General features: G+C 40.2%; 1 long non-coding RNA gene across 1 annotated transcript; it reads left to right on the top strand.

The window, feature by feature from the left end:
• Positions 1-5,756: 5,756 nt before the first annotated feature.
• LOC141374627 (uncharacterized) lies at positions 5,757-16,211 on the top strand. Its single transcript, XR_012381654.1, has 3 exons — positions 5,757-5,882; positions 6,109-6,218; positions 16,156-16,211. It is a non-coding gene; the product is annotated as an uncharacterized lncRNA (long non-coding RNA).
• The last annotated feature ends 8,072 nt before the right edge of the window (positions 16,212-24,283 follow it).

The raw sequence follows: 24,283 nt of genomic DNA, 5'->3' as shown, positions 1-24,283 counted from the left end.
AGAGTCCCAAGTAAACATACCAACTTAAATTTGCATCAAGATGCACATAAGATTAGATTCTTTCATAAGAACAGTCTGTGAGAAGAAGAAGTATAGGTAGAGGGAACAGAGATTACAAGTCTTGAGAATCCAAATGCCTGAAAAAGTGAGATAAGGGGGTGCCACACTAGAAAGAAAACCATGGGGGAGAAAAACAGAGTCCCTAAGAAGATCCTTGCCTGCTTTATAATATTGCAACATATTTAAAATACGTGGATAATGTGTTGGGCTATTCATCACAAAGATGCTATTTCTTTAGGGTTTTTTTAGTGACCATGACATGGCCATTAGTTAATCAGAAGTATAGGCAGAGTTTTCTAGAATTGAAATATTAATAAACTTGAGGTTTGTGGTTCCTTGAAATATTCCCCTAGGTGTTTCACAAAAATTGGATCTCCCTTAAAACTGAAGGCCAATGTGTCTGGACACTCTGGCAATTTACCAACCTATGAGGCCTTCATCTGAAGAATATTGATAGATGTATCTAGGCAAAGGTTGGTGTTTGGCCAATATCTGTGGAAGCGAGAAAATTAACTATTGCTACCCAGCCAGCACAATCCTAGGAAACCATGACTTACCAGAGTAATAGATTCCCTCACATTTCCCATTTTACATCGCTTACATTCTTGAAGAGTCGTCCATGATCTTAGAAGATTTTCTTATAGGGGTGCCTGGGTGGTTCAGTCGATTGAGCCTCTGCCTTCGGCTCAGGTCATGATCCCAGGGTCCTGGGATTGAGCCCCACATCAGGCTCCCTGCTCAGTGGGGAGTCTGCTTCTCCCTTACCCACTGCCCCTCACCCTGCTTGTGCTCTCTCTTGCTCTTGTGCGCTCTCTCTTGCTCTCTCTCAAATAAATAAATAAAATAAAATTTTAAAGAAAGATTTTCTTAAGAAAGAAAAAAGTCCTTACAGCCAGAGATAGACAACTATAAGCAACTCGTGTAAAAAAGAAAAGAAAAGAAAAAAAACCAAAAACTTATTCTCCCTAAAAATAAAGTTGCTCACTTTGTTCACCAATAAATCTTTACAAGTAACTAAGTAGCATACAACCAAAAAGGGAGTGGAAACAGTCGGTAAATGGGGAGTCTCTTAATTTGTCTCCTTACTATACTCAGGAAATCTTTGGAGAGCAATATGGAAGACCCTTGCTGATAATCTTAGATCAAAATCCACATCACAGGACACCGGGCTGCTGGTTTTAATTATACAAGCCAAATTTCCATCACTGCCAATGTTCCATTCTGGAGTTAAGAAAGAAGCTTTTATCATTTGCCCTCTGGTATAAATTCTTCCTTTCCTACCGTCAATAAAACCTCTTATTATATTCATTTTCTTCTACCACAAACATGTCTCATGACTTTCTGGGGAATATGCCTGTCACCTCACAGAAGAGGGAAGCCTAGTATTATCAGTCCTCAGCGCACGACCTCAGACCACAGGGAAGGAGCCATGGTGAATGTCATTCCCACAGATGGCCTGGAAAAACCTCAACTAAGGACTGTACTCTTGAAGTTATGGCAGATTTTGAAGCCTCCAGTTTTTCATTTGCTGCTTCTGCATGGAAGCCTCCCACCACCCATCTGTCCACACTTGAGCCTCTACTACTAATCAGGAGAAACTCTTGACCTTGGGTGTGGAGTGTAACTGTCTTGACATCACTGTTATTCTTTACCAAGAGAAATAAGATTCTGGTCCTGAAAACGGGTAGGGATGAGAGCTAGACCAGGACCTTCTAGGTCATTGCGGTCTCTCTCCTCTGTGTCCCAGGAACCTGTGCCCACTCAAGCCAACATCTTTTGGTAATATTCCCAAGCAGGTCAAATGTGATTTTTTTTTCTGTTGCTAATCATTGTGTAGCTCCAGATACCTCTTTTAGTCTCTCGAGTTGGATAGAATCTCTCATTCCACCATGCTCCCCTATCATGGCTTTTTTTTTTGCTCTGCTATATAAGATGATTATCTTCCATCCAGTCTAGTCCACTGGCTGGTAATTTTCTCAGAAACAGGCCATACCTTAGTCACCTGTAGCCATCAGATCCCCAGATGCAGCCAAGGCACTTGGCAAGCTGCAGGTTCTCATGAAATATCTGCTCATACTTCCAGAGACATGCGACAGGTATCATTCCTCTGATATCAGTATTTAGAGCTGCAAAAGAACTTAGAAATGATCAAATGTTATAAATTTTCTTTAGTTTTGGTTCCAGTATTTCTAGCTATATTGTAAATATCCACCCCTTGGGCCAATATTTTTTGTGGTTTTAATTGTGATTACATTTTTTATTTGCCACATTTATTTATGATATAGTTGTTAGTACAAGGGACTACTTGACACCTTTTTAAAAATTAAAATCTCTGAGTTGGCAAGCAATCTTTTTCTGTTATTTATTTGGTCGAAAAAAAGAAAGCTAAAATGTCTTGCCTTAATTTAAGGTTACTGTAACTGTTCCTGTGGTTCTTGGTCTTATCAAGATCGTGAATCAATCAATCAAACCATTAAGTTGATTTCACAAAACGTGTTGGGGGTAGGAAATGACCTGAAGGAAGCCATCAGCCAAAGCATGGACTAGGGAATATAGCAAGTTATGGTTGAGCGCCTACTACACACAGCAACTCTTCTTTCCTTCATGGCACTTCCTATCTGTCCAGAGAGACTGACCTTAATAAAATCATAAACGCATCCAGACATAGAAATTCTCTTAACTGCCCACTACTTATCAGTTTGAAGGATTAACCAACACTCTCCACTCACTCTATAAACTTCCTGACTGGTGCTCTCAGCCTGTGGACCACTCTGCCAGAATGCTCAGCTCCCCTGATTCCACTGACTGTGGTCTGTGCTTTCCACAACTCAGCTGTATTTGTTCCCAAACCCATTGATGTCAGTTGTATAATTTATTGTAATTAAATAACTTAGATACATATTATACAAAGCAATGAAACAAGAGTGTGAAAAGAGTTGTTTCTATGAAAACCGTATGAATGCTATAGAAGGCTGCAGTCAAGACAAGCTACTTAAAAAGTGTATCAAATTAAGTGTGGGTGAGGCAACTGTAAAAGACTGGCGAGAAAAACACAAAATATAAAAGATTCTGGTTTCAGATTGCCTCTCAAATGTCTTTTAGTTTTCTCTACTTAAAAAAAAATAGAGGGCGCCTGGGTGGCTCAGTTGGTTAAGTGACTGCCTTCGGCTCAGGTCACCATCCTGGAGTCCCGGGATCGAGTCCCACATCGGGCTCCCTGCTCAGCGGGGAGTCTGCTTCTCCCCTGACCCTCCCCCTTCTCAGGTACTCTCTCTCTCTCATTCTCTCTCCCAAATAAATAAATTAATTAAATATTTTTTAAAAATTAAAAAAATAGAAAAGGTAGATATTGCATTTTTATGTGTGATTGATACAAGAAAGGTGATGGAGGGGGACACCTAGGCGGCTCGGTTGTTGAGTGTTTGACTCTTGATTTCAGCTCAGGTGCTGGTCTCAGGGTCATGAGATTGAGCCCTGCGTTGGGCTCTGTGCTCAGTGGGGAGTCTGCTTGAGATTCTCTCTCCCTCTGCCCCTTCCCCACTCATGCACACTTTCTTTCTCTCTCTTTCTCTCAAATAAATAAATAAACCTTAAAAAAAAATAGCTGATGGAGGACTTCAGTCAGTAGACTCAAACTCAAGAAAAAGTCCTGATTCTACATCATAAGATTGGAAAAATAGATGAATATTTTTGTTTTAACTTAACATGAAATATTTAAATATATGTTTCATCCTCCCCCCCAAATTCACTGCTTTAAAAGATTTAATTAACCAACTACCAGTCCTAGATGAAAGCACTTCCCCTGAGTATGAAATGCTTGCTGTACATGTTTCTGAGGTTCAACTGGATATGATTTTTCTCCATCCAATTCTTCCAAAGAACACATAGACATTCGGTGATTGGGGGAAGCTGGCTTGCAAGTTTATAGGTAACAAGTAACTAATTATAAAAGTTGCCTAATAGGGATGCCTGGGTGGCTCATCAGTTAAGCAGCTGCCTTTAGCTCAGGTCATGATCCCAGGGTCCTGGGATCGAGTCCCACATCGGACTCCTTGCCCTCTCCCTCTGCTGCTCCCCCTGCTTGTGTTCCTTCTCTCACTGTGTCTCTCTCTGTCAAATAAATAAATAAAATCTTTAAAAAAAAAAAAACAAAAACAAAAACAGACTTCTATTTCTAATCCTTCCCAGAATCAGGCAGGGAGAACTCCATGCCTCTGTCCATGCCTCAGGATTGCTTCCTGAGATCACTAAGTGTTACCTCTAAAAATGTTGTTCATTTTTCATGATGAAATATATATGGAAGCAGACAATTTGTGAATTTTGTATTCATAAGTATTAAATCTGCCAGAAATATGCATATTACACTGGGTCAGCTAGTTATTATTTGATTAAAGTTACAGTTCTTGTTCTAAAGAAAAAGCATAGTGGGGCACCTAGATGGCCTAGTCGTTTAGGTGTACAGCTCTTGGTTTTGGCTCAGGTCATGATCTCAGGGTTGTGAGATCGAGCCCCACATTGGGCTCCATGCTCAGCGGGGAGTCTGCTTGAGATTCTCTCACTCCCTCTCCCTCCCCCTCTGCCCCTCCCCCTCAAACAAACAAATAAATAAATAAAATCTTTAAAGAAAAAGCATAGTGTGAAAGGCACCTCTGGCTAGAGGGCTCATGCTGGTCAGGATGTCCATGGAAGGCTTCCTTGAGGAGGCAGTGTCAAGTTATAGCTGGAAGGATGAGTAGGAGCCAGGCTGGCCATGTGGGAAAAGGCCAGGTATTGGAGAAGAACAATTCAAGTAGACAGAATAGCATGTGCAAAGGTCCTGAGGCAGAAGGAAATTGACCCTTTTAAGAAACCGAATGGTCTGTGTGAGTCCAGACTGACTAGAGCAGAAGGGGAACACTGAGAGGTGAAGACATAAGATGGAAGAGAAAGAGGATCGGAGACTGATACAGAGGGCGATAAGTGAGGGGGAGGAAGCACAATCAGCTCCTCAGTTCATATAAGACGCTGTCATCTTCCCTTCCAAGTACTTGAGAACCCAGATAATCCCGCAGTGTAAAGAAACTGAGACCAGGTGAACTACTCCCTCTCTTCTGCCATGAAAGAATCTAACTCAGTCCTATTTTCTGGACTACCAAAATAATTGTGTTCTATGCCAAGTATGGCCACCCCGCTGTGGGATTACTCCCGTAGTTACCACGGTGTAATCCAACTCTCCCACCTTACACCCACACAGATAAAGACATTCTTTGCAGCTCCTTGAGAGACTACCTCAGCGTACCCCAGCTCCTGCCTTCCCTGAACACTCTTTCACTTCACTCCCCCCAGCTCAGCTTCCCACCCCCACCACTTCCTGGCCCTCCTACCATTCCACCAAAAAAACCCGCCCAGGCCTCCAGCCAGGAAAAGTTGTTAAACCCTGTCCTCTGCAAACTTCACAGCACATTTGCTTGAATACCAAAAGAGGATTCTTCTTGGCCAATGAAAAACAAATGAATATGCAGTGATTCGCCACTCGCTGTAAAGCACTGCCAACAATTCCCACTGCTGTGTTCTCTTCTGTTTTTATAATCAATTAAAAAGGCTCAGTTCGTTAGGGGCAGTTTTCACCCTCCCGACAGTGGAAAGAAGCAACAAGCAGCCCTCTGAAAAAGCACAAAGCTCTTCTGAGAAATGTCTAGCAGAGAGAGGTTCTTACAGTAACACTCTATTTTAATGGTCCTTTAGTGCAGATTTGACAATGGAGCTCCCACTGAAGCCCTCACAGCGGTCTCACTCACCTTAAATAAAAATGGCTATGTTGCCAGAGATCACTCATAACCAAGGTATCAACCTCCGTGGTACCCCAGGGGAGGAGAGAGGAAGGAGAAACGCCCTCTCTATGCTTCACTTTGACCCTCCACCCTCTAATCCAGGTTCCAGTTCCCTATTTAGATGCGCATCCCTTATGCATTTAGGGAATTATTCCTCTGCCCAGTCTCCATAGGTATCAGCTTTCTGAGAAGCGGCTTGTGCTTCTCAGAAACCAAAGGGAGCCTCGCTGGTTTGCAGGTTCGTCCGTGGGTGAGCCAAGGAGCCAGGGAAGGCAGCTCCTGACTAACCAGCGTGACACAGCGCACATGAGCACTCGACAGCCACTCATCACGAGCAGCAGATTGAAGGTAATGTCTTAAGAGATTTTCAAGCTGCTGGGAAATTGGGGGTTTGAGAAATGTTCTCTCAACCTTTTGAAAATTCCAAGTCCTTTGCGGGCGAATACGCTGAAATGGTCACAGGAGGAATGGGCAGAGGACTGACAGCTCTCCCGGACCTCACAGCGCGCCCTGCAGGGCCCTCGGGAGGGACAGGGTGGCATGGCTAAGCCCCACCAAGGGGCGGGTGGGAGAAGAAGTCACAAGGGGCAGGGAGAGCCTGACCGGAGTGCTGTCACGGGGCTGGGGGGTAGCGCCGGCTGCTGGGTAGTTGGAGCCGAGAACAAATGCGGGTCATGTTAACACTGTTTCTTTCAAGCAAGTCAAGTCCAGGGAGCTGCCATAGCACAGTAATCACGCAGAACAAAGTGCAGGCACTCTGCCGCCTTGCCTCCTGGGGTAGAACTGTTCCTACCTGAGGATATTATGTAAGTAGTATCTGGCATCTAGATCGTGGTAATACTAGGCAATAATAAGGTAGCAAATATGACCAGGCAAGACTTTGGGAAGGTTATAAGGTGCCAATGTCCATCTAGCCCAAAGAAACACGAGGTCAAAGGCAAGCTGCTAAAGGAAAAAGGTAGACAAAATGGTCAACCTACGGGGATGAGGCAGCAGATCACTAAGGGCGTGGGTCCTGGATTCATACAACACAGCCCAGGATTCAGCCTTCCCTGCCTTTCCCTGTTCTGTGGGAACTTCAGTGAGTTACTTCTCTATTAAATGGAGCCAGTGATAACCATCTAGCTCCTAAGGTTGCCTATATTCAATGAGACCATCCATAAAACGTGCTCATCCCAAAGCTTGTCATATGGGAAGCACTTAAAAAAATGGTATCTGTCATTACTTTATGTGTTAAGGGTAGCCAACACCACCTCCACCGCCACTCAAATGCATAGGCTCCCGTAAGCTTCTTTCACATGTTGGGGATCTACTGAATAAACCTCTCAGCATTCCCATGCAACTGCATTGATTACATAGATTCCTTACTCCCCGTCTTCCTTGATTTTTCCATTGGATTTATCATCCTCCAAATCCTTCTCAAGCTAGCTGTCATTTGATATTAAACGCTGATTGGAGAGAAAGTGGTTGCTCCTGATAAACAGGTATTAGCCTGGGATAAACAATCAAGGCCATCTGTAATGACGGATGAGTCGTCTGGGTTTGAGTCTGGTCCATTACGGAGTTCCAAGATAAAATGGAAACACACCAGATCCAGTCTTTTCCTGTCTCTGATTAAGCAGCCTAAAGGGAAAGGTCTGTAACTGATGGAGGAATATGGTGCCTCTTGTTAGGAGGAAGGAGTGGGGACGGTCTCTAACATTCATTGACCTTGCAGTCCTGTTCCAGAAAGACTATCACTGTGGAGCCTAGGAGAAACAGCAGTATACAGTGCTTTCTCTCACATCCCAAATTACAAAAATAACAGGCACACTCTTTAATAGCAACCTAAGAGAAGTATCAATTACAAAAATGAAGTATTTAGTAACTGCATAATTATTTAACACATTTCTCCAAATAACTCAAGTTGTTTATAAACAGGCTAAAAAACACCAAAGAGAATATTTTACTCTGATAAAACCCAAGTGTTTTACTGCTAACTTTTCACTCACTTCTCTGAATTGGCCTAACAGTCTCTAGAATAAATCAGTGCTAGGTGCCCTCAGAAGACCTACAGAGTCTTTTACCAAAGTCCTAACCAACGTACCACGTTTAGATGTACCACGTCATGAAAGGAGTCTCTAAATCTCCCTTCATCAGAGGAATGGTCACCCACCATCGTACTGGCACAAACTGTATTTTCTTTTCTGTCTTTTTCTTAGATATAGTTATTTATCTGAGAGAGAGAGGGAGGGAGAGAGTGGGAGCAGGAGGGGGCAGAGGGAGAGGGAGAGAGAATCTGAGGCAGACTCCGTGCTCAGCATGGAGCCAGATGCAGGGCTCACTCTCACAGCCCTGAGATCATGACCTGAGCCAAAACCAAGAGTCCGACGCTTAACCAACCACGCCACCGAGGCGCCCCTGTATTTTCTGAAGAGCAAGTTAGAAAAGAAGGCAGAGAGGTATGGAATGAGACCAAATACCCAGCTCTTGATCTAGAGCTCATTCTATCCAGACACGTGGAATAATGGCTACCACACACCCACCAGATACGTTGGTTTTCCTCTGCGGAGAAGTGAGTAACAGACAGGGACTGTGGCTGTAGGGAGTGTGGGGATGGGGGTCCACATCCTAGCAAGTAGGCCGGATGACCTAAAGCTCTTCCCCTCTCCAGCTCGATACCTTACTCCCCTCTCCTCCCCAGCCTCCCAACACTGTGCCAAAACAGGTCAAACCTCTGTAGTTACTCCTTCAGTTCACACATGTGTTTCCCTCTGCTTACAGCAGTCTTGCCCCTTTTCTCGTAACATCTGCTTATCCTTTTCATCTGAGTTTAGACAACTCTTCCAACAAGGTCCTTCCCTGACATACCAACTAAGTAGCGTTGTGCGCCTTCCATACGTAATTCTCTGGCAAAGTACAGGCCTTCTATCTTAGCATCTATCATAAATTTATTTGGTAAGACTTTTGGTTGCAAGATGTGGAAATCAGCTTGAGGGACTCTAAGCAATATACAGATGTGGTGTTATCTTTCATAATCCAGGTCTTAGGGAAAGGACTAGCACCAGAAGTTGAAAGTTGATACGATTCTTTCTCCCTCATATTTTGGCTAATTTCTGCATACCTACTTCCTTTCTATTGGTTTCTGTAAAACAGCTTTCTCTGCTCTCTAGCCATATGGAAGAATGTGGTAGGTGGCTCTAACCACATGCAGAAAACACAATGTCCCTGAATGACAGCCCCAAATTTCTGCCATAATCCTATGGGCCCTGTTTAAGTTAGGCATCTATCTAAGGGCCCGTTTTAGAGAAGAGAACAATGGCTATGGGATGAGCTGTTATCCCAAAAGATCTAGAATACCATACTCTTTGTTAACTGCCTACTTGCTTGTCTATATCCTTGATCATCAATAAACTTTGTAAAAGTAGGTCAATCGACCATGTCTATCTTATTCACAATTGTATCCTCATGGAACTCTGTGCCAAACATATTACAAATGTCCATTTTGTAATATAAAAAAGATAGAGGCCTAAAAAAAAAAAAAAAAGCAAAGGCCTGTACAATTCCCTCCATGTCAAAGACCTCCTTCTTCCTACCTTCCAAACCTATTTTGAGCCCCCACTCACATGTTAGCCCTACCATCACCACCTATTGTGGATGGTGATCTCCTATATTCCTTTCATAGTTTAAATTCTATAAAATCTTTCCTTGTCCTCCACAAACATTCCCAGGGACTTTACACTTTATAAGTCTCTCCACCTGGAATAACAATAAGAAATACAAATTATTTATATCTTACTATGTTGCAGGCATAGTGATAGGCATATCACATACTTTTTGTCTAATCTTACAACACTCAATATTTTGCCCAGCTGAAGCTTGGAAATAGCCAAGTAACTTATTCAAGATCACAACTAATAAATAATCTTAGTCCCTCTGAGTCCAAAATTTGATATCTTTTTCCTCCTAATCTTTCTACTCATGTAATCTAGTAGACGGAAAGCCCCTCAAATCCAGGAACCATTGATAAATTTTCTTCTGTATCCCCAGAGACTAACATATTTTATATTTCATAGAAGCACATCAGGCATGCTTAAAAAATATTTGCTGAGGAATGAATAAATAAGTGAATGAATGAGTAGGTGGGTTCTAATGGGGGGAAAAAGATGCATTCACCAAGAACAGTTTTTCTCTATTCTGACAACTTTGTAGTCTTTATATGTCAACAAAATAATTAGCTCAGATGAAACCAATTATATTAGTAGTTCTATAAAGTTAACATGGCTGGAGGACTAGCTTCTATCAGATAAAATCTCTCCCTAAGAAAAAACATAAGAGCTGCACACGATATAAAACAAAACTAAACTAAAACAGCAGCTACTTAAGGCTTTGGAAAACAAACCATGGTTTCTAAGACTTAAGAGCAGAGAGATCAAAGAAAAAGAGACTCTCAGAGAAGGGAGCCTAACATAATATTGAGCTTCTAAACTTTCAGCATTTGATAAATCCTAAGACTTCGGAAGAAAGAGGCCAATAAATTAGGAAGAATGTTCAACTTCGATGCCACTAAAAAGAATAGGCAGTGCACAGAGGATTTTAAGGGCAGTGAAACTATTCTGTACAATATTACAATAGTGGATATGTGTCCGTATAGATTTCCAGAACCTAGAGACTACCCAAGGCCAAGACTGAACCGTAACAGAAACTATGAACCTTGAGTGATAATGATGTGTCAATGTCAGTGATGTGTCAGTTGTAACAAATGTGCCTCATTGTGCAGCATGTTGATAGAGGGAAGGTTGAGTGTGTGGGGGGACATGGAGCATGTGGGAACTCTCTGTACTTTCCACTCTACTTTGCTATGAATCTAAAACTGCTCTAAAAAGTCATTTATTAATTAAAAAAAAAAAAAAAGAGCTTTCAGCTGTACCCTGGAGCTGGGGAGAAAAAAAAAAATCAGTATTTAGGACCTGCCAAACAAAAAGGTCTCTGATTAACATTCCAGATCTTCAGTTGAGATTCCTGAATGATAATGTCCTAGGAATTAGAGAAAATTGAAAATAGACAACCCCTCAAAAAACCTGAACTTCGGTCTCAAAGTATCTCAATACCTAATTGGATCAAGATGATTACACTTATGCTAACTCCCTGCAAGAAATCAAATAAATCCTTTCTAGAGGAATATATATCTGTGTGTATATATATATTTATTTATTTACATATAATATATCATGTAATTATATATAATATGCTTTTATATGTAATATATATAATTTGAAAAACAATTATCTAAGTTTCCTTCTCAAGGAAAAGGATATAATTAATCTCAAAGAATGGAGGACAAGGGCAATTAATTAAACAGAAGGCAAATATATAATAGAAAAAAAGAGAAGCGGTTTTTTTCAAAAATGTTAATAAAATTGATAAATCACTAGCAATACAGAACGAGAAAACAAAAGAGAAAGAGAGACAGCACAAATAATATCAGGATAGTAAAAGGGAACTGCATTACAGATCCTATGGAAATTTGAAAAAACAGTGAGGGTATTATGCACAATTTTATGCCAGTAAATTTGAAGTCTTAAATAAAATGTAAGCATCCTTGAAAAATTTTATTTAACAAAACTAACACACAACAAAAATTAAAAATCTGAGTAGGTTATAAAAAGAAATTTATTTGGCAATTTCAAAACTCACCCAATAAAGAAAACTACTGGTCTAGGTGGCTTCATTGGTGAAATATCCCAAATATCTAAAGAGGAAATGCCAATATTAAATTGGAGAACAGAAAAAGATTTAAAAAGAAAAACTATACAACTTTTTTTATAAAGCAAGATTAACCTTGATACCAAAACCTGACAAGAATATTACAAGGCAAATTTGTCTTGTAAATGTAGGCGTAGTAACTTTAAACAAATATTAGCTAATTGTACTCAGTAAAAGTATAAAAGTATAAAAGGATAATATATCATTGCTAAATGGGATTTATTCCAGGATTTCATTTAAAGATGAATAATATTTAAAAATAAATCAATGTAATTCACCATATTAACAAAATAAAAGAGAAACATTTCTCAATAGATGCAGGGAAGCATTTGATAAAAAAATCAATACTTATTTATGATAAAAACAAAACTTTTAGTAAACCAAGAATAAGAAATTGTTTTCAACCTAACAAAGAACAGCTTTCCCCAAAACAATAGCTAATAGTGAAAGATTAAAAGCGTACCCCTTGCCATTTCCAAGATCAAGAATGAAACAAGGATATCTGACATCACAATTTTATTGTAAGGAATATCTTAGCCAGTGCAATATAGTAAGAAAAAAAGTATAAAGACTTGAAAGAAAACAATAAAACTCTCATTATTTGTAGAAAATATAAATGTGTGCATAGAAAATGACAAAGAACCAATAAACAATTAGTGAAAGTTGTTGCCTACCAGATCAATATACAAAATTAAGTTCATCTCCATACAACAGAAGCAAATAATTAGAATATAAAATTTGAAAATAAAACTTCATGATGCTATCCAGAATAATCATCTATTTAGGAATAAATCAAACAAAACCTGTGAAAGTTGTCTATCTATAAATCAGAAATTATTACTGAGATTAAATAAAGAGTATCTGGACTAATGGAGAAATATACCATGTTCTTGGATTGGAGAATTCAGTGTGGTCAGTTTCTTCACATTGATCTAAGGATCAACAAATCCCAATCAAAATTCCCAATACACAACAGTGTATTTGCACAGCTTGACAATCTGTTTTATAAACTTCATATGAAAATGTTAGAATAGCCAAGGCAATCTTAAGGTAAAGGGGAAAATTGAAAGAATTAATCACAGATAGCCAGAATTATCATAAAGTTATTAGGGGAATTTAGTATTGATTCAAAGATATACAGATAGATCAATGGAACAAAAGAGAAAGTAAAGAAATAGACCACATGATTTAGGAAAAGGTGACAGGGCTATGCACTGAAGAGAGGGTGGTCTTTTTAATAAATGATGCTGAGTCAAATGGATATTCATATATTTAAAAAATTAATCATGATCCCTACTACACATTATACACAAAAATCAACTCCAGGTACATTTTAGACCTTAAATGTGGAAAGGAAAAGCTTCTAGAAGAAAATATTGGCAACTATCTTTATGAGCTTTAGAAAAACAAAGATTTCTTAAACAGTCAAAAAAGCTCTTAAAAAGGAGCAAAGATTGATAAATTACACTATGTTAAAATTAAGAAGTTCTGTGTACCAAAATCATCGTCAAGAAAGGATAAGAAAATCATTATTAAGAAAGCATGGCTCAGAGTGGGGAAGGATATTCAGGAGTCATATCCAAAACATACAAAGAACTCCTATAAGTCAATAAAGAAAATATGGGTAAGTAAAAGAAAAATAGTCACATATGAAGAGACGCTTCACATAAAAGAATAGATAAATGATCAATAAACATATATTAAAATGTGCTCAACATCATTACACATCAGAGAAACAAAGTATTGAAAAGTTTGAAAACAGGCCATACTGAGTGCAGAAAGTACGCAGAGCATATCATACTGGTGGCAATGTAGACTGATAATCATTTGGTTAGGCTCTGACAGGATCTACTAAAGTTAAACCCACACATAACCTGTGACCAGAAATTCCACAGTGACTCAACTGATTTGCATACAAATGTGCACCAAAGCATGTACAGGAATGTTTAGAGCAGCACCGTTCAAGGCTCTTCAAGACTAGAAATAACTAAAATATTTACCCACAGTAGAATGGATAAATAACTTATAATTGTATAATGTGCATCAGTTCGCATCCTCTGGGAAGCACACAATCAGATGAGGTTAGGAGTGCATGATATTTACTGATGGATGGAGAAGGAGTACGCAGAGTAAGTCTTCAGAAGGCAATGCAGGTCATGTTGACCTGTAAAACAAAGAGGGAAGGAAGGAAGGAAGATGGCGAGAGGAGCTTAAACGTGGTGTGGCTCTGAGAATATCTCAGCTGGTCCAGTGGGGAGCGTCCATGCAAATACTGGCCACAGAGGAGTCCCCACTGAGCACAAATACTCGGACCCTAAGGCCAACCCCCCCAGCCATGCTCAGTCACTGGTGGGATGCTGCCCCCAGAGAGCAGGTCCTAGAGGTTCAGCCATATCAGTGGATCCAAAGCACTGTAGCGGGAGGCTGTTGGCTAACCACTCCTCAGTCTGACACTCACACCGCCATGGCCGCCATACAATGGAACACTAAACCCATACAAATAGACAACCTATCACAAAATACAACAACATGGAAAGACCTTACAAATACAATATTGGGCAAAGACCTAGGGGAAGGGACGGGAAGGGAAGGAGGAAGGAAGGAAAGGAAGGAAGGAAGGAAGGAAGGAAGGAAGGAAGGAAGGAAGGAAGGAAGGAAGGAAGGAAGGAAAGAAAGAAGTAAAGGGCACCTACTGCATGATTCCATGTATACAGAGCTCAAAAACAGTCCAGAATAATTCATGATGGCAGATGTCAGAATGATTACCTTTGAGCAGGGCCAAATGACTGGTAAGGGGCGTTTGTTAAGCTATTGGGACTTACACATAATGGTCTGAGTGTGGTTACATGTGTGTTCACTTTGATACACCATGATTTGTAGACTTTCTGTAGGTACATATGTATGCAACACTTCAGTAAAAAGTAACTTACTTAAAAAATTTAAAAAAAAAAAAATCTGGTATAGCCAGACAATGGTTTTCACGGGAATAGATGTCCTATAAATCCAGAGAACAAGAATAATGGCTTTGTGGAAGGTAGTGAAATAGGAAGAGAAGAAAACATTTATTTTGACATAGAAAACTCAAATAATTTTACCAAAATATTTCTATAATTATTAAACCTCTATTATTAATGGGAAGCAGGTGATGCTGCTGCTTTATTTATTTTCATAAGCAACGTTTTGTTGGGTTAATAGTGATGTATTTTTATTCTGAAAAAGCTGGTGCAGATTCGAAATATTAGCTTAACACAGCACTTCTCAACTTTTTCCAGGCTGACACAGTCACAGCTTAGACAAACTGACATTATGATGCTCCTTTAACTGAATTTGCATACCGCTTTGCATAATAATTGATGCCTCTATTACTTTCATATCTTTATAAATTGTCTCCCCACACAAGACGTGCTGCTTCCTTTTGCCCTTGGCTAAGCCAACATGTACCAATGGTCTCAAATGGCAACAGAATGGGGAGAGAATGGGAAAAACAGGGAGACCACTGGACTGCAGGTACAGGGATCGATTTTGGAACTCAGAGGAGCTATCTAGATTCACGTAACTGAGGAGACATTTATTCAATCCATAAATAAGTATGAGAAACAGCAATGTGCCAGGCACTGTTGTAGGGGCGTCTCTTCCTGCCTCTTTCCATAGGTTAGCTATGAATTAGCACAAGTGGACCCCCGTGCAGGAATGGGTCAAATATAAGACTGGGTCACGCCAAACTGAGTCTTGCTCACGCCTCTGGTACTAATTCAGGATGCAATACTGCCAGAATGCATCCTAGAGATCGTATGGTTTGGCCTCCTCGGTTTACAACCCAGAAACCTGTAGACCAGAATGTTCAATCTCTTGCTCGGTATCATAGAGATCTAATTAGTACCAGAGGTCTGTGTTTCTCCTGAAGAGAAGCTAAAACGAGGGTTGACAGGCCTATCTCTGAGGACTTGACTAGTGGATAATCTTTGTGTCACTGAAACCCTCCCTATCCCAAAGAACAATCTATGAATCTGATCATTTGCTTAACCCAGCCTTTAGTCACCATCCAAAAGCCTTTGGCTTCACATAAAATCAGCAGAGAAACATGTTGGAGAGAAGCCACATCTCTGCTTGGATGGCTCTGTAGATTTCTTGTTGCCCAGGAAGTCACATATCTGATGATTGGTAGGAGACCCACTGAGTCTTATTTTTAAATGCCTGCCAAGCTTCTCACTTGGGGTCCAACACTCAGTGCTAGCCCAGTACACTCTGTACGTCTCAACATCTGCTCTCGTGGCTAATACCAGTCAGGCCCAAGGAAATGTTTTCACCTATTTTTCTCCTGATGGCCTAGGAAACCATACTTGAAGGCTGTGGGGCCATGTGTATTGTGCTGTCCCTGGTAACAGAGGTAGACAATGCAAACAGAATGGAATGGGGGAAGCTTAGGTAAGAGACAAATCAAATAACTTGTGAAATCTTCCTCTCAACACCAACACAATAACTTCTTACAAAACAAAGTATAATTTCTCAGTCAAGTATCTCTTTTCTTGCTTCTCTTCAGTTGCCAATCTGTGATTCCAGGAAGTACTAGGGAACGCACCGGCTAAGTGTAGAAGTTACACCGTGGCTGATGGAAGATTTTACGGTATTAAACAGTTTACTTCACTCTTAAATCTGTGTGCATACACACACCAAGTTTTTACATTGGTCACTAATTGGACATTGGATGCAAAACTGCAAATACTTATAATTTGACAGAGTATTAAATAAGGTTTAACTAAATGTTTTTATTGAAGTATGATTGACATACAGCGTTATGTTAGTTTTAAGTGTACAACGTAGTGATTTGATATTTTCATACATTATGAAATGATCATCAATAGATCTAGTTACCCGTTGTTACTACACAAAATTTTGTTTTTTGTTTTTCGTTTTTTTATTTGTCAGAAAGAGGGAGGGAGAGAGATAGGAAGGCAAAGGGAGAAGCAGGCTCCCCACTGAGCAAGGAGCCCGATGCGGCACTTGATCCCAAGACCCTGGGATCATGACCTGAGCCTAAGGCAGACGCTTAACGGACTGAGCCACCCGGGTGTCCCCATACAAAGTTATTATAATATTATTAACTATATTCCTTACACTATACTTTATATCCCTGTGACTTATTTATTTTACAACTGGAAGTTTGGACCTCCCGATGGCCTTCACTTATTTTTCTGGTTTTCTCTACCACACTCCCCATTGGCAACCACCAGTTTGTCCTCTGTGTCTGAGTATGTTTCTGTTTTGTTCTGTCTTGTTTGTTCATTTGTTTTGTTTTTCAGATTCCACATATAAGTAAAATCATACAGTCTTTGTTTTCTCTGTCTGACTTATGTCACTTAGCATAATACCCTCGAGGCCCATCCGTGTTGTTGCAGATGGCAAGATCTCACTCACCTTTATAGCTGGGTAGAATTCCATCGTCTGTCTCTACCACATCTTCTTTATCCATCCATCGAGCAATGGACATTTATTGTTGCTTCCACATCTTGGCTATTGTAAATAATGCTGCAATTAAACATCAGTACCAAAAATGTTCAATAACACAATAGGGATGCCATCAACCAAACTCAGACTGGAGAAAACTCTATAGGACAAATAAGGCAGTTAGTTCAATAATTAAAATGAAAAGGAGAGAGAGAGAGACAGCGACAGAGAGACAAAGAGAGAAAGAGAAACAGAGAGACAGATAGAAAGGAAAAGAAAACAAAAGATTAAAAGATTTAAAGGATATTTCAGCAAATCACAATCTGTGAGCTTTGCTTGTGTTTTGATCCCAACTATAAAATACGTATGTATGTGACATTTGACATGACTGAAATATGGAACATTGAATTTGAATTCTCCAATGAACGTTTGAATTTCTCCATAATAAAAAGTTTGCAAGAAAACAAAGAAAAGGATTTTTAAGTAAAATTTTGTGATTCAGTGTAACTTAATTTTATTGAGAATGTTGATATTTTTTAATAACACGTTTCCCTTTTAACCTTGTAGATAATCTTGAATAATTTAGAGAAAAATTTACTGCTTTGAAAATTTAAAGTAATAATTTCAACTGTTAAAAAATGTCACTCTTACTTGAATTTACAACACTGATGAAAATATTTTCAAGTTTTGTAAGCTGTGAGTCTACATAGACATGTTCTTTTTTAGATATTTTAGGTATGTACTTAATATACATGTTCTTTTTTCATCCTTTAGATTCATGAGAATGCGTACAAACTGAGAACATGATAGAAATGAAAAATATAAAAGCGAGGCTCAAAAAAGAGCTTAGAAGAGAACAAATCGCTGAGAAGAAAAACAGAAGTGGAAATTTTCCAAAGAGGTGGTTGGCTTACGTTTTTGAAAACTGGAAACAATGAAAAAGAGTAGGCCTGTGTTAAATATAATGCACATAAAATTCATGAGGAGGATATTACACATTTGATGTAATTACTCATCCAAACAAAGAAAACGTGCAAAACTGTTATTGGCATCAAGCCCTGGGTTTGTGCAGCTCAAATAAAATCTCTGTGTTTTTACATCTTTTCCTGCATGAAGACTGAACTACAACACTAGATAATGAGAGTGGGTGAGGACCCCAGTTCAGCTCCTGCCCCGGGCCCTGTGGTGGGAACTGTTGGGGAAGGCAGCTGCCAGGAGATATGCAGAGCCCTCTGCCCATGAGTGGTAGGTAGTCCCTTTCAGAAAATAATTCCCAACAAAGCAATAATAATAAGTTTAAAACATTATATTTTGTATTATAGGATTTCCAAGAAGAAAGAGAGTTGTGAAGCTCTGATCATTGCCAACACTGGGGAAGGCTCATGGGAGGAAGTAAGACTTGTCCGAGCTCTGATGGAAGAAAGAATATCATTAAATGGATTGGAGAAAGATCATTCCAGACACAAGACCATGCAAAAGTACAGAGGCCAGAATAAGGGGTCCTGTCTCAAGGACACTGATGAATGGAGACAGGCCTCAGTCAGTTTTACACCATGAGTGCAAATTTAAGCTGGATTAGTCTGGCCCTGCTAAGTAAATGCTCAGGAACTGAAATATTATAGCTGCAACATGGCTAGCAGAGGAAATGAAACGGGAGCCTGTAAACCCTGAAGGCTAGAGCAGGAACGCAAATTCAGAGAACTCAACATAGTTTTATTTGGGGGCTGTACCATAAAGGTGACTTAGGGAGACCCAAGGGCCAGGGTTCTGCGTGTATGTGTGCGGGCCCTTAGTGATCATTAACTTTGGAGGGAAAAAAAAGAAGTTACATGGCCTTGCAAGTAAAAATGATTAAGGTATTTCTTGTAGCTATTTCTGTGTGTCATAAAAACAGCAGGATTTTTTAGAATGGGCTGATATTCTTTATCCCAGCCCTCCCTAAAGGGAATTAAAGAGCTGAGACCTGTAGGAATTTATTGGTCTGACGGGAAGAAAACACAGCACCAAAAGGAGCTCACACATTCCCAGTGACTCACTTGAGTGTCTATCTAAATGCAAAGCCTGGTCTTATTTTTTGAAACCAGCTTTCTGGGAGACTGTTTAAGAGTTAAGGGATTACAAGAATAAGTCATTGATCTGCCATTTCTAAGGCTAACAAAGAATTTCATATTACCGAAACCAGACATTGCCTTTAAACCAACTGATTTTCAACCAGAGGGGAGGTGGCAGGGTGTTTTTGTTTGCTTTGCAATGATTTGAAAGTTGCGTGACATTCTTGGGCAGAAAAGAAAGAGAAAATACTCAGTCTTATGAGAGCATTTTTCCATGCTCTTTTGAAAAAGGCAAATTAGAAATTATCTTGGACAGAGTGTGCAAAATGGAATGACACCAAGCTCTTTGAAGGGTGGCCTATCTTTTTAAAACAAGCCGTTGATTTACTGTGTACTTAGAAGACACATTGTTTTCAGTCAGAACAATTCCAGGTGAAAGATGAGACACTTAATACAGATATTGTTCCGTTACTCTATTGATGAAACCAAGCCAAATAAATATTTTACAGGCTTTTGACAAATACTTTGATTAAAGGAATTACAGGTAGGGGCAACCTGCCACTAACAAAGACTCGTCAACAACATAAAGCAACTGAGTTTTAAAACAAATACACCAAACCTCACACATCTCAATAAATATGCCCCCCCCCCCCCGCCGCCAAAGGTATTACCTTAGGAAGCTATAAGCTTTAAATAAGGCTGCAGCAATTTCTTGAAAGAGTTTCTGACTTTTCTGGTCAGGCCTTCAGGGAGAGCACTCTATCGTTTTGACTATCTTCCAAAATAAAGGAACTTCAACACATGAAAACAGATTTTCGTCTCTGAAAAGTAATCAAAAATCCATCGAAAGGAAGTCTGGAGACTGAGAAGTGGCTGGGCTGAGTAATACTGGTTTTATTTAGAAATAAGTTGTAAGTTGAACAGAAAGGGGTGACTTCTAAGCCCCTTCGAAATTAGATCTAGAGACAATTTCCAGGAAGAATTACGAAAACGATTTGTTCAAATAAGTGTAATGACTCTGAACGATGGTGAAAGGAAAAAAGATGGATCTTTGCATAGTTAGACATTTCATACCTAAATATTCGAATATATGTACAACCATTCCCAAGTGGCTATATGTATCAAAATGTGCAATGTGCATCCCCTCCATCCAGTTCCCCTTCAAGGACATTATCCTGCAGACAAATGGAGAAATAAACAAAAATACCAATGCACCACCACTCATTGCTGAATTAGTGAAAAACTAAAATCAAACTCATCGTCATCAGTTAGGGATTAGTTAAATAAGATATACTAGCGCAGGGACAGAAAGCAAGAAGCTGTTTAAAAGGATGATGCAGAGCTGCGAGGCGACGCGGATTTTATGCCACGTGCCAACTGCAATTGAACACGGTGTTGAAAAGGATTCTGAGACTGAACTTAAGTCTTGCAGAAAGCGAGATGTTACCCATTACTGATGCCCGCAGCAACAGCAGAGTAAAGCAAGTGGTGGTCCAATGGCCAGGTTTTGCCTTCCCTAACGTAGCTACTAGCGTTAAGACAGGTAGTTCACTAGAAGGAATTTAATAGGGAGAGCAAGTTAACAGATGCACTGAAAAAAGCTGCAAGAGGAAATAGGGGAAATGGAACAAGCCGATGATTTACAACCACAGGAAGGCACTGCCACCCGTAGGGCTAGAGGACCATTGGAGAGGGGCTGCCCAAACTGTCCCCCAAAGAGCTGCGTGCCCAAGGCCACCGGGGCGAATCAGAATCACAGAAGAGATGGAGCCCCCTCCAGAGATCGGAGCCGGCTTGTTGACGCGCAATCTGTGAAGTCACACGGTACACCCTAACTCAGGAGCTCCCCCTCCTGGCTTGATGTTCTGCTGTCATCTTGAAATTTTTAACGATTTTGAACAAGAGATCTGCATTTTCAAATAACCCGGGGACTCCACCCAACACAGAGAGAGACTAAGATCATATATCCAGGTTGTGTCATCTTCCCACCTTTCAGGCTTCCGTTAGCCTAACTGCAATGAGAGCTCTTGGGAAAAAGGCGGTGTCCTTTGGAGGGACAGTCCGAGAAGTAGGGGATGGCGGTGAAGGGGAGGGGGGCGGGGCTGAGAGTTCACAGGAAAACAGCAGGCACACCAAGTATATAGGCGTTACCACGGACAGAGATTCATAGATATTAAGTATTTAAAAAGTTATAGAACATGAAACAGTGTGGCCCTGTTTATCTAAATGTGCACATATTTGCATTCATCTTTCTAAAGATTTATTTATTTATTTGAGAGAGAGAGAGAGCAGGAGGGGAAGGGTCAGAGGGGGTGAGAGAGAGAATATCAAGCAAACTCGCCCTGAGCGCGGAGCCTGAGGCAGGGCTCGATCTCACGACCACGAGATCATGACCTAAGCCAAAACCAAGAGTTGGGCGCTTCACCGACTGCACCACCTGGGATCCCTATATGCATTCATTTTTAATAGTCAGGAGGTATTATACACCAAGGTGTTTAAAACAGTGGTAGGTGAGTACAAATATGGCTATTTTCCATACTTTTTGTGTAACTCTATTTTCTGATACTTTATATATATGTGTGTGAATTATATAACCCTCTATATAATTTATGTATACCTATATATGTTTTTATTTTTTTGAGATTTTATTTATTTATTTGAGAGAGAGAAAGCAAGAGACAGAGCACAAGGAGCTGAGGGGGAGGAGCTGAGGGGGAGGGAGAAGCAGGTTCCCAGGTTGAGCAGGGAACCCTGCTCCGGTCTCCCTGCCAGTACCCTGAGATCATGATCTGAGCCAAAGGCAGATGCTTAACTGACTGAGCCACCCAGGTACCCCTATATGAATTTATATATACCTATATAAATTTATATATATATATGATATTACAATACATAAAAGAGCTTTATTTTTTTGATTTAAAAATATACAAAGAGGAGGACCTGCTTGTGGAATGAGCAATCCTCTATCTCTTTATCATTAGGGGGAAGCCAGAACAGAAACTTAGCAACAAACTCACGCTTGTCCAACATGCAGGGAGCCAGAGTTGACTGCAATCTGAGGGAAGACACCCTTGGGTTGGGTGACCAGGAGCCCACTGGGGGTGATCTGAAATCTAGTAAAAAGTGTATAGGTGAAGGACAAAGATTTCAAGTTGGTGATGAGGAATATAAACAGTAAATAAAGGCAACTACCTCAAAAATAGGGCAGCAGAAGGAAACGAGAGGGTGTGTTTGCAAGGTATGGTGCCTGGCTGAGGAGAGAGGGGCATAGCTTTATAACCAATAACCAGGGCTGATGTCACCCAGATATGGGGACTCACCCAGAGTCTTGTCTGGGGTGGCCTGGGGGAGGGGCCATTTCTCCTGTAGAGCAGTAGCAATTCCTGATGTTTTCCTCTTCTTCTGAAAGCCCTGCTAGTCACCAGCCCTGCTGGTGTTTGTATAGGAAGACCAGGGCGGTAGGGATATGTGAGGAGGGCCACATCTCAACCAGCCTTCCGCCTCTCGTACACTTTCCTTCTGTACCTGCTGTTAGGTTTCAGTTCATCTTAATTTTGTTTGAATTCAGGAGACTTACAGACATTCTGATTTCCCATTAGCTGGTGTGTACTCAGTAGAAAAATAGAGTAGAACGTCAATTTTTAAAACTGCCTAATTAGTACCATACAAAAGAGATGACTTACATATCATTGGTTCCTTTTTTTTTTAAAGGAGAGCTACAAATGTTTTCCTGCTGAATAAATGACCGTTTAAAAAGTTAATTTAGACATAAAGTTACTCCATTTACGGGATAATTTCTCAAGATGCTGAGCTTGAAGTCAGTTACTCTCGATCTTTAAAGTGATTGAATTTTTGTGCAGATGGTTGACTATGCCATGTTTTTATAATGCTTCAAAAACCCACTTGAGGGACAATCACCTTTTCTCTTTCCTAAAAAAAAAAAAAAGAAAAAAAGAAAAAGAAAGAAAAAAAAATGCCTGAGAAACGTTGCCTTGATAGGAAGCGAATGCTGCTCTATGGTAAATATTGTTAAAGCAATCTTAAAAATGAATGGCTTATGTTGACAATTTTTCTATCTTAGCAAAGAAGCTGAGAACCTAGGGAGGAAAACCCTTCAAAGTTCTCTGCGCATTAATCCACTCAATGGAAACTTTTGGAATTCAGCAAGGAAATTCTTTGGAATCAGGATCAGACAGCGGAGTGCTGCTTCGGTTAATTTTACATTGTGTTTTCTAGAAATACAATCCTAATCTATGTTTACTCATTCTTCTCATACAGAATCATTAACCCTGCTCTCCCCCTGTTTGTTAATGCACGTGTGAGTCTCACCGGGTATCACCCAGCTTTTTCCTTAATCACCATGCGCCACGTATAAACCTGCCTCCCTCTCGGAAGAGCTCTGTTTACCCACCCTTATCACCTCCCCACAGTCTGCTCAGCTGCAGGAGGCTCTGTGACAAGCGGCCATAAACGTGACACTGTCCTTGAAAGATATCAGTAAAATTTTACATTATTATCCTGATTTGGGGGGGAGGGGGGAGGAAGACTCTTCAAAAGGAGTCAGATTATTTTCTTTTGTCAAAGGTTAAATGGATAATTAATTTGCATCTGTGCCTTTCCACAGCCATTTTACACCTGTCTGATAGAATAAATTATAAACCGTGAAAAAGAAACAGTTCCCTTATTTGAACATTGCTGAATAAAATCTTTGAAAGTGTTCATCATTTTAAATGATTTCAAAATAATAAGCACCAGGTTCTTGTTTCTATCGTTGTCAAGTTTCAGCTTCGGTTTGAACCATGAAGGGGTGAGCGCCTCCTCCAGGCGCCAGGTACTTTGAGAGGTCAAGATAAACATAAATTCTCAAGTTACTCACCCGACAGCAATGCAAGGCAGAGGAAAGGGCTGTGGAAGACTCAGCAGAAGAAGCTAGAAGGAATAAGCTTCTATTAATAGAATGTCCAGAGAAGGTTTGTACAAAGGTCTTTTGAATCTTGGACTAACCCTTGAAATATGGGTTCAACGTCAACAAATCAAAATAGCAGAGGAAGCAGACTGATCATAAGATGAGTAAAAGGAAAAAAAAGGGGGGAGGTAAAAGGGAAAAGAGAATGGGTCCCGTAGAAGACTTGACATTATATAAAACGTGTTTTGAATTCAACTCTTCAGGCA

This window comes from Callorhinus ursinus, unplaced genomic scaffold (genome assembly GCF_003265705.2).
Source record: "Callorhinus ursinus isolate GAN/ISIS: 27379988/994484 unplaced genomic scaffold, GSC_fseal_2.0 scaffold2, whole genome shotgun sequence".
In the NCBI taxonomy this organism is placed as follows: domain Eukaryota; kingdom Metazoa; phylum Chordata; class Mammalia; order Carnivora; family Otariidae; genus Callorhinus; species Callorhinus ursinus.
This window is presented reverse-complemented; position numbering and strand designations above follow the sequence as displayed.